General features: G+C 35.4%; 1 long non-coding RNA gene across 2 annotated transcripts in view; it reads right to left on the reverse strand.

Annotated features, from left to right (window-relative positions):
• Window positions 1-10,493, reverse strand: part of LOC145664876 (uncharacterized) — an 87,365-nt gene extending 76,872 nt beyond the window's left edge. For both annotated transcript variants that reach the window (XR_014127536.1, XR_014127535.1), the window contains exon 1: window positions 10,307-10,493. This is a non-coding gene — a long non-coding RNA (uncharacterized LOC145664876). The remainder of the gene's footprint in view (window positions 1-10,306) is intronic.
• Between the last annotated feature and the right edge of the window lie 1,796 nt (window positions 10,494-12,289).

A 12,289-nucleotide genomic window follows, 5' to 3' on the forward strand; every position in this document is an offset into this window, starting at 1 on the left:
GCCTGACATATCTGCGAAATTTTGTGAAGTTATTTCATTCGGATTTTGTAGCCAACGTAATTTTGCCTGTTTTCTCTTCTCTGCTTGTTTTATGCATTCCTGATCGAACCATGGTTTGTTCCTACGTATTTCCGCGTGTCCCAATTTTTCTTTTGCTGAACTTTTTAATGCTCTCTATAATTTCAATCCAGGTATCCTCAACACTAGTGCACTCCGAATGTTCTAAAGCTGAGAATCTATTCGAAACTTCAATCTGGTATTCCTCTCTTACCTGACTCTCTTCTAATTTCTTTAAATTGAATCTCTCCGTTTTCGGACAATGAATATTACTTTTATTCAACGATAATCTCTCTCGTATTATCGCTGCTACCAGGTAGTGGTCAGTGTCACAATCAGCCCCTCTAAACGACCGGACATCAATTATACTAGATTGCCTTCTATCTACTAAAACGTGATCAATTTGATTATGTGTTTTCCCGTCTGGTGATGTCCAAGTGTATGAACGGTCGCGATGTGGGAATTTTGTACTCTTCACGATTAGGTTTTCGGATGTTGCAAAGTTCACGAGTCTAACGTTAAGAAACTTGCTTACGATAAAGACAAATTAGTTTTTCATATTCAAACAGCGATAAATAACTAAATGGAACTTCTATTCTTCCTTACTATCCAAAAATAGAGTTCTTTGCTTAAATCATACACTTAACAACAGTTTCAATAATTTATTTTAACACTGTGAAATGAAAATGAAATGAAATTTTTGAGTTTTACGTCTCACGATTATGCCGGTTAGGCTAAAGGAGACGGTGATGATGAGTAATGAATGAAATGGTGGAATGAAGAAGGTGGGAGGAAACCCACGCATACGGTTTTTATCCACTACAAAGTTCACTTGGTGGGGGCTGGGATCGAACCCGGGACCCCAATCACCAGAGGTGAACGCTCTACCACTGAGCCACCGCGGCCCCTATTTTAACGCTGTCCACGCGATCTTAAGCTAATACAACGTAAACATGATTTATAAAAATGATTTTTTTTTCAGTTTAGCGTTCCATGATTATGCCCATTACGCTAAGGGAGATGGATGACTAAGGCAACTGAATAATTATGGAGGTATTAGTGAATGAGATTGTCGGAGGAAACGGGAGCGCCCCGAGAAAACCGACAGACCCGGTGTTGTCAACCACAAATTTACCTGGCTAGGGATCGAAGCAACGGCCCCATGGATGTAATATGCAAATAGAGGGAAAGATAAGTAATTATCTAACACCATCACGAAGTCTGGTTCCAACAGCAAATATTTATTTTAAAGAATATCTTTTTCATATATTGCAATTTTTGGATGCTTTAGGCCAGTTTTTGCCGCCCATTGCAAATACACGTGCACACACGATAGAGACTGCGTTGATCGAGTGCTAACATAAATACTACTCCCGAAAAATTGTGGAAATCTACATCTTGATCAGCCAGTTATTGCGGTGAATGAAAAGACGAAGATTTTGTATTATTTTATCACAAGTTCATGATACGTTTAATATCCTGTATTTATATCAAACAATTTTGTTTTCGTGACACCCTTGGAAGTGTCGTGACACCCAAGTTCGAAAACTGTGCTCTATTTTCTATCCAAACTTAATGGTAATTTATCAGTTAGTTCTTGAGATATTTTGCGGCATCTTCTACTTGTAAACAGCCTATGTTATACGCTATAATTCCTGCTAGATTTTAGTTATCTTCTTGACCACAATATACATTTTCCAGTAACTTACCCAGATAAAATACACAAAATCTTCACTACAAAAAAATATTATAGTGTTTTAACATTTTTTGACAACTTTTAGAAACTACTTTTGAACAGTAGATAACGTATCAAGAGAGTGTTTAAAATGTACCTAAATTTCTGATGTGTTTAATGAGTGTAATACGTTCAGAAACGACTTTTGAACATAGTTAAGACATTTTACACATTACCGACACACTTTGAACAACTGCGGATAATACTTATTAACTCCTTTTTTTAGACATCTTTGGGCACCCGCCTAGATATGCAAAAAAAAAAAAAAAAATTAAGAGCAAGGACCATTTTTTAATAATTAATATTTACATAACGCAATTACACATGAAAAATAATAAAAACAACGAGACCTGGACTCGAGCCAAGGATCTCACGCAAAACAGTCACATGCTTTTATTTATTTATTTATTTATTTATAACCAGATTATTTATTTTTAACATAGTCGCTAACACTCTCGCCTTCGGTGTGAGCGGTCCCGGGTCCCGTGGGGGCACTTGGTCCAAAAAGTGTAAAATCCTTTTCCAGGCCAGCCACCGTAAATGAGGTTTTCCTGGATTTTCCTCATTCACATCCGACAAATACCGGAATGGTACCTAACTAATAGGTCTCTGGACGCTTCCTTCCTTTCCCAATCCTTTCTTCCTTCCCTTTCCTTGGATAGTGTACTCACCGAGGGACGTCATCCCTTAGACGTGATGGGCTAAATGGCCTTAGATGCCGAAAGCCCAGAAATCTAAATTCTAAATCCTATTTATTTTTAACTGAGCCAACGCTGCTTCTGGAGATTAGCGAAGTCACAGGATATTAAATAACCATTTTTTTGCTTAAATGTGCACCCGTACGCAATTTTTGAGTTCGAAGTCAATCTAGCCAAAGATGTGCTCGAGACATTGGACATATCTGCAAAGTACATTACCCACCTCTATACTCTTTATATAACCTTATTGTTAGACCAAAAATAAAGTTTATGTACTAAATTCCGTGAGTCCCGCCGCGATTAATTATTGTATGGTACACAACACAACCAAACACGGAACACAACCAAATCTAAACTGAACTAATCTGAAGTAACGTTAACTACTAACTCCTTAAATCGCTTGCGATAGGTCTCAAAGTTTTCAAACGCCGTATCGCGTTTTATGAAATGATGATTTCGTATTTTCGGTGGTTTATAACTCTAGGAAGTGTGTCTCCTCAACCTATGTTTATTAAAAAAAAAAGGAAAGAAAAAAGAAAAAGAAGAAGAAGAAGTGTATTTCATTTAATATGAGGAAACACGTCCCGGAGTTCGGTCACGGATTTTCTAAATACCTGTATACTGTACAGACAGACCAAAATATAGTAATCATATTGTGTTTCTCAACTATGTCCCAAGTGTGTTATAAAATGTGTAGGTCTAATAACTTTTAAAAAATGTTTGACACGAAGTATTTTACATACGTCCTACTGGAACACTGTTTTGAGAATTAACGCTTTTCAAATACGTGGAGAATATCTTTATAAAACATTTTTTGACCCATTTTCTCTACAAAATCTCTTACAAAAGTGTGTAAACACTGCCATTACTGGCAAGTCACTTGCTAAAACTGAGAAGCTTCCATGCTCCTTAGTCTTCCGCTAACCTCTTCGTCTTCACGTACGATTTTTCTGTTTTGATCGTCCATTAATTGCAGTCTCCTTCGCCCCTCCCTCTTTTTCCTGTCACCATACCCTCTTCACGTCCCTCAAGATAGTACAGTTTTTTCTTAGCCAAAGTCCCAACCAGTTTCTTTTCTTTTTAATAATAAAATTGTTTTTTTTTCACTGTTTCTAACACCCTCTCATTCGTTTTCTGCTCAACCCAGCTAATTTTATCTATTCTTCTCCACACCACATTTCAAAAGATTCCAGTCGTTTTTCTAAGAAGAAGAAGAGAAACGGGATGGGCATTGGCTAACAAGGAATTTTATCATGAGGGATGCGCTAGAAGGTATGGTGGCAGGAAAGAGAGGGAGGGGACGAAGGAGACTACAATTAATGGACGATATCAAAATAGAGAAATCGTACGTGAAGACGAAGAGGTTAGCGGAGGACCGTGGAGCATGGAAGCTTCTCAGTTGCAGTAAGTAACCTGCTAATAACGGCAGAATAATAATAATAATAATAATAATAATAATAATAATAATTATTATTATTATTATTATTATTATTATTATTATTATTATTATTATTATTATTATTATTATTATTATTATTATTATTATTATATGATGAGTTTGTTCCAAATTAAAATGAAAGCTAAATACAGTGTATTGGCCTATTGTGTAATCATATATGAAGAAACACACGCATTTTTAACATAAATGTGTAATTCGTGTTGAGAAATATGATAAAAAAGCCTTTCTTTCTTATGTAGGCAAAATAATGTATTTATTTGAACTTTTAGTTATCGAAATAGATTTTTGTGTCCTTCACTGAATAAGCTCAGCTCGGACATGCCGAAGGAATGCCACTGTTTTTTCGTCTGTTTGGTATTTCTCTATTACAAAGTACCGTCATCCAAAACCCCCGTTAACGGCGCCAAATCACTTAACCATTACAAGTTTGTTTACTGTTAAAATTACAAACTGAGATCCTGTGAACTTGAGGTTGAGTGTCTTCCAAAGCAATCAGTAAATGCAGAATATTTGAAAGGGTTTTGCTAAGAGAATATATGTCAAATCTCCCAAATACTAACAGGAATAGGTAGGACAAAACTAAGTACATGATTATAAGACGAAAATCTTCACAAAGCCATTGCAAACAATAGTATAGTAATGTGGAAGATGTAAGTGAATGTAAATTCTTAAGTGGGGCAGTGCTAATAAAATCAGGGAAGAAATAAAAACATAAACAATACTTAGTTCAAAACACTTCTTTTTCTACTTAGTTCAAAACACTTCTTTTTCTACTTAGTTCAAAACACTTCTTTTCTACTTAGTTCAAAAGACTTCTTTTTCTACTTAGTTCAAAGACTTCTTTTCTACTTAGTTCAAAACGTCCCATGATAAGGCTAAGAGTTAATGGTGATAACGATGGTGAAGTAAAGAAAGTAGGAGGAAATGATAGAATCCCAAGAAAACCTACTCACACTGTATTTGTCCACTACAAAACCCACTTAGCACGAGCTAGGATCGAACCAAGGACCTTATGCAGGTGAGAAGAGTTCTCTACTACTGAGCCATCCTAAAACTTTTACAGTCGAGACTCGCAATAAGCCAAAAGTAATATATGCTAGGCCATGATATAACGCTGTATACATGAGTTTTCCCTGAGTTTTCTGGGAGAGCTATTTTTTCCACGCTCACTTGAACTGGACATAATGAAAATAGTTCAGTTTAGAGAGTCAATGTTGTGCAGAAAGCAATTCTAGAAAAATAACGAAAAAAACTGCTTTAATATGAAAAAAATTTAGCGATAGCGCTATATCGATATCTCAATAGTCACAGGTACACATCGTGGGTCGAAATGTTACAAATATCACTAAGAATTTCTGTCATATTTTTATATTGGATAATTTGGCACCCCTCTTGAGCGTAATTCAAAACACTGGAAAATTTTCTGGATGTCCCTTCTAATTCGGGACAGGTGACAACCTTATTCGGATTCAACCTTAAACTGTAGGTCTACGTCTTATATAGCCTCAGCGCTGAAAAGAAACGCTAAACTTTAACAGAGAAGCAATCACATATGTAAAGGAAGTTCGGGTATTATGGAATAGTCGGATAATATGGAATACCTCATTATCTCACCTGTGATGTGTAGCTTCCAAGCTGAGAGGAAAGAAACTAGTACCTCACGTTCCCATGATGCTCTACAGTCAGTCTCCATGTGATTGTGACATTCGTTGTATTGGTAAACGTGTGAAATATGATTTCTTATTCATGAAAACTTTTACAGCTAAGTGTTTTACAACCTGTATTTTCCTATTGAAATATAATAGAACAACAATTCTTTGTTTCCTATGACGTTGGATATACTAAGTGATAGTTTGATAAGCTCCATTATCCTTATCGTACGCCTTTGAATGCGTTTAACAGCTCTTTCGTTTCCAAGATGGCGTGGAGGGCAATATGGAATACCCGCAAGAAAAACATGGTATTCCGTATTCTGATTATATAAATATCTATCGGTATTGGGCAATTAAACATACATTTATGATGACAACAATGCTAAGTATATTTTTTGTTACAACAAATTTCCTGCTGATACGAGAGGTGAGTTTTGGGTCCAGTGTTCATCATGTTTAATGTGAGCACACAATGGCTGTGCGATTCTGAAGCAGAGTAATATTTGTGACTTTTGCAAGTAATCACATTCAGTTATGGCTTGGCATTCATAATTTTCACATATTGTCACTGTATTCATTGTATGTTCAACAGAAAACTCATTTCTTTTCTATATAGCATTCGTATTCCATATTACCCGACTATTTCATATTACCCTCCAAAGTGGTTTCTTTACAAATTGCAAATTTTGTCCACCCCTGTAACAAACCTTCTTTATGAAGATGCCCATAAATATAGCCAAATATATAAGGCTTATACTTGTTTTCCTTTTTGTTTCAATGTGCAATTATTGGCTGAGTTACAAACGAAACAAGAATGGTATTCCATAATACCCGAACTTCCTCTATATATTATATTATTGATTTATTTGACCGATTGCAGTTTCGTGCCTTTTTTTTAAAAAAAATCATGGAGGCCATCTGAGATCATCTCTAATTCCAGTCACTACTCGCGTATCTTATCCAAAACCATGCGTATAGAATGCAAAGACGCTAGCTACTTGAAAAAAAAAATTGAAAGCGTGTTGTCGTTTGGTATACTTGCTGAAATAATAGGGCTTCAATATTGTCAAGTATCTATTCACCATCTATCTACTTATTGACTGTACCTCGTATGAACAAACTTTGTATTTAACAGAATGTAATGTAGTATTTGCGCTGGAATTATCATGCCTTAATCATTCTTTCTGTCTATAGATCAGAGTTGCCGCCAAACCATTTTCTGCGGCCCACAAAGCTCTCACGATTTACTATTGTTATTACTATACATGGAATATTAGAAGTCTTTATAGGGCAGGCGCGTTAAAATCTGTAACGAGTGAGTTAGAGAAATACAGGATGGACTTAGTAGGAGTTCAGGAAGTTAGGTAGGAAGGAAATGGATCTGAGAATTCCGGAAATTTTACGTTCTTTTACGGGGAAGGAAATAAAAATCACCAGTTAGGAACAGGGTTTTCCGTTCACAAACGAATATTACCAGCAATTAAACGGGTTGAATTTGTTACTGACAGACTTTCTTTTATTACTCTTAAGGAACGGTGGTGTGATATTATTGTTTTAAATGTACATGCTCCAACTGAAGATAAGGGTGACGATATAAAAGATAGTTTTTACGAAGAAGTGGAACGGATATTTGACCAACTCCCGCGATACCATATGCAGATTCTATTAGGGGATTTCAATGCGAAAGTAGGACGAGAGGATATTTTCAAACCGATTATAGGGAACGAAAGTTTGCATAAGGAAAGTAATGACAACGGTGTTAGACTCGTGAACTTTGCAACATCCAAAAACCTAATCGTGAAAAGTACAAAATTCCCACATCGCGACGTTCATAAATACACTTGGACATCACCAGACGGAAAAACACATAATCAAATTGATCACGTTTTAGTAGATAGAAGAAGACAATCTAGCATAATTGACGTCCGGTCGTTTAGAGGGGCTGATTGTGACACTGATCACTACCTGGTAGCAGCGATAATACGGGAGAGATTATCGTTGAATAAAGGTAATACTCAATGTCCGAAAACGGAGAGATTTAATTTAAAGAAATTAGAAGAGAATCAGGTAAGAGAGGAATACCAGATTGAAGTTTCGAATAGATTCTCGGTTTTAGAAGACTCGGAGTGCACTAGTGTTGAGGATACCTGGATTGAAATTAGAGATAGCATTAAAAGTTCAGCAATAGAAAAATTGGGACACGCGGAAATACGTAGGAACAAACCATGGTTCGACCAAGAATGCATTAAACTAGCAGAGAAGAGAAAATAGGCAAAATTACGTTGGCTACAAAATCCGAATGAAATAACTACACAAAATTTCGCAGATATCAGGCGGGAAACTTCCAAAACTTTTAGAACAAAGAAACGGGATTTTTTGAAAGCTAAAATTAAGGAACTTGAAGATAATAGTAGAAATAAAAAATATTCGGGACATGTATAAGGGGATCAGCGAATTTAAGAAAGGCTATCAACCTCGTGCTTATATATTAAAGAAATCTGACGGAACAGTTCTCACTGATACGGATAGCCTCTTAAATAGATGGAAAGATTTCTTTGAAGATTTGCTGAACACGCAGCTAAAAACTAATGTGCGAGGAGAAGAGGAGATACACACCGCAGAAACGTATATTCCAGAACCCAATTGAATAGAAGTGGAAGCCGCTATAAAGAAATTAAAGAAACACAAATCTCCGGGTGTAGATGAAATTCCGGCTGAGTTAATTTTAGCTGGAGGCGAAAATTTGTGGAACAAGATACACAAACTCATTCTCCTTATCTGGAACAAGGAAGAATTGCCAAAAGAGTGGAAAGAGTCAATCATTGTTCCAATTCACAAGAAAGGCGACAAAAGTGACTGTAATAATTATCGAGGCATTTCTCTTCTGTCAACATCCTATAAAATCCTTTCAAATATTCTGTTAGCAAGATTGACCCCATACGCAGATGAAATTATTGGAGATTATCAGTGCGGATTTAGACGAAATCGATCAACTATCGACCAAATAATTACCATTCGCCAAATACTCGAAAAGAAGTGGGAATACAATACCCCGGTACATCAACTATTTATTGATTTTAGAAAGGCTTACGACTCGGTTAGGAGAGAAACATTATACAACGTTCTTACAGAGCTTGGAATACCGAGAAAGCTAATTAGATTAATTAAGATATGTTTAAGTCAGTCCCAAAGTAAAGTCCGGGTAGGAAAATTTTTGTCCACGAGCTTCCACGTCGAAAATGGCCTGAAACAAGGAGATGCGTTGTCGCCATTATTATTTAACTTTGTGCTGGAATACGCCATAAGGAAAATCAAAGATAGCAACCAGGGCCTAGAGTTGAACGGCATTCACCAGGTTATGGCATATGCTGATGGTGTAAATTTAATAGGGGATGATAGGAGAACAGTAGAAATAAATGCAGAGATATTATTAAACGCTTGCAGGGACATGGGTTTAGAAGTAAATGCAGAGAAAACTAAATACATGGAAGTGCGTCGGGACCGTAATATGGCAAATTATAAATGCGTTAAAATATTAAATAATACTTTTGATAAAGTGGATACTTTCAAATATTTAGGATCAATATTAACAGACGAAAATCATATTCACGAAGAAATTAAATGTCGACTAAAAGCAGGGAATTCGTGTTACTATTCGGTTCAAAATCTCTTGTCGTCGCGAATTCTGTTGAGGAATTTGAAGCTTAAAATATATAAAACGATAATCATGCCTGTTGTTCTGTATGGTTGCGAAATATGGTCGCTTACTGTGAGGGAAGAACATAGACTGAAAGTATTTGAGAACAGGATCCTGAGAAGAATATTCGGACCCAAGAGGAACGAGAATGGGGAATGGCGGAAGCTTCATAACGAGGAACTACATAGTTTATACGGTTTACCCAACATTGTTAGGATCGTCAAGTCTAGGAGGCTTAGGTGGGCAGGTCATGTAGCTAGAATGGAAGAAAGTAAAAACGCTTTCAAAGTATTGACTGGTAGACCCACAGGAAAACGTCCATTAGGAAGACCTAGGCGCAGATGGGAGGATAATATTAAGATGGATCTCGCAGAGATAGGAATACAAAGTAGAAACTGGATCCAATTAGCTAAGGATAGAAGTCAGTGGAGAGCTTTTGTGAACGCGGAACTGAACCTCTGGGTTCCATAGCCCATAGAGTTAGTTAGTTAGTTAGTTAGATAATATGTTCATTTATATTTATTCATTCTTTTAATGTTTCTATTTTTCTTTCTAAATAAGCCATTCATTTAGCGCTTCTGTACAACAAAAAGGCGCGGGCATCCACAGCAACACTGCAGTCGGTAATGTAACTACAGGCAAAATATCGTTGCTGAAAAGGACGTTCACTTCAATAACCAATACATCTGGTCTAGCTTAAAAAAGGAGACCCTTTCTTCCTCGAGCTCTGCCTAGAAGACGCAAGAGATACACCACTTTCTGTCACTAACACATAATAATAATAATAATAATAATAATAATAATAATAATAATAATAATAATAATAATAATAATAATAATAATAATAGTTGCTGCCCTCCACCTTACTAGTAAAGACGGCTATAAACTCAGGCTCATTATAATTGGACAGAACTGCTAAAGACCATCCTGAAATTATCATGAAGTCCTTAATGTTGTCCACCAATTCTCTATTATATATATATTAATGTTATAGGCTATTAACAGTACCTGTATTTGTGTGTTGTGTTCTGACGGTGATTTGTATTAATTATATTGGTTCGCCCGCTGTGCCTAGGTGACCTTTCCATCAGGTGACCTTTCACATGATGACCCGTTTCCTGTGCAGATTATTATCCTCCTGGTTTCAACATGATATATTTTAGTATGTGGCCTCAAGCGACTTGTGCGGACTACCTCTGTGCATGTTATTCCTATAGACAATTAGAAGGTTTGTAGTTCATGAATGAACAGGTCCTCGCGTGGGCCGTTACTTATTGCGAAATACATTTTTTTGATGTAGTCAAGAATAGCCTTTTTTTGAGTTCATCCGTCTTCGTAATGTCGTCCGCACGATCCACGAGAAACAATAGGATGTGTACGCAACACTAATTTATTTTTTCCTTTTTTCTTTTTTTCTTTTTTTTCTTTTTTTTTAACGTGAGATATTAAGGTCTTTACTGGTAGTGTTCTATTCTTAAGATTATGGGCATTACATACTGTATTTTTCGTGAATGTAAAACTAATGGTGACTGTGCTGATAAAAGCGATTTAAGATCTTTGAATTTTACTAAAGTATAATCTTTTAACTCAAATTTTCCATAGATTCCTTGTAATTTTCACATGTGTAGCAATTTAACTCAGATTTGCCAGGAATTCGTTGCAATTTGATTCACATTTACGAGGGATTATTTATTATTTTTTAAAATTCATGTTAGTAAGTGTTTCCTTGTAATTTTATTGAAGTGTAGGAATTTACTTCACATTTGCCAATGACTTCTTGCAATTTTAATGTTGAGTATCATTTTAATTCAGATTTGTCAAGAATTCATTGGAATGTTATTAAAGTGTATCAATTTCATTGAAAGTTGTGAACGGTAAATTTTAATGTTACTGAAGTGTGGTTTATATTAGTAAGCTATTTCTCAATATTTTATAGACGTTTATTTCCTGTTTGCTACGATGTCTTGTAATTTTACTGTAGTGTAGCATTTTAATTCAAATTTCCCAATGATTCAATATAATTGTGCCAAATATAATAATTTAATTTATATTTTCTATAAATTCATTATAATTGTGCCGAGTATAGCAATTTAATTTAAATTTTTCATGTATTCGTTGTAAGTTTTCTTAGTGTAGCAATTTAATTCAAATTTTCCATGGAATCACTGTACTTTTGCCAAGTGTAGCAATTGAATTTAAAGTTTCCATGGATTCGTTGTAGTTTTATAATGTAGCAATTTAATTCACATTATCAGGGATTGATTTAATTTTACTGAAGCATAGTCATTTAGTTAATATTTGTAACAAATTCCTTGTAGGCCCAAATTTTATTAAAATTTAGTAATTGAATTAACATTTTCCATGGATTAGATGTAATTATATTGGAGCTTATCAATTTAATTTCTAGGTGTAAAATAGGAGAAAATATGAAAGTAATGGGAGTTAATTTCTATTCTACTTGTAATAATTTAATTTCTTGGCGCCATTATAATAGGTCGAGGGTATCCAAACGCCTTTTGGTTCATTTGACCTCCGTAGTCAGTACTTTCGCTCCAGTTGCTGCGATTTTGGATTTTGTATATCAGAGTTTGCTCTCTATTATAGTTCAAGTATTATAATATTTTTTTTACTCCCCTTGCAAGTGAGAATCAAACCCGAACAGTGTGCTTTAAAGCCACACAAGCTAACCACTTGGTCACACAGAGATAATAATAATAATAAGCTCACAGGTTCGCCGAAGTCTATGCCGTAAATCAGTATTTCTGTTTGGTGTCTTTGGACTTTGAACAATGGGAGTCCTGGAAGATAATGGAACAGAGTAACATGCACAAGTTGATCTTTAGAGGAATTTGCAATCTAGGATTTTATGAGGTATTAATTTGTTCCATCTAGGTTTTATCGACTGTTTTAGCACATAGGTTTTTTATTTACGTCATAAATACATGACTTTTTTTTAAATATTTAATCAAAGTATGCTTCATGTGTATCAAT

This window comes from Thermobia domestica, chromosome 11 (genome assembly GCF_964235325.1).
Source record: "Thermobia domestica chromosome 11, izTheDome1.hap1.1, whole genome shotgun sequence".
NCBI lineage: Eukaryota > Metazoa > Arthropoda > Insecta > Zygentoma > Lepismatidae > Thermobia > Thermobia domestica.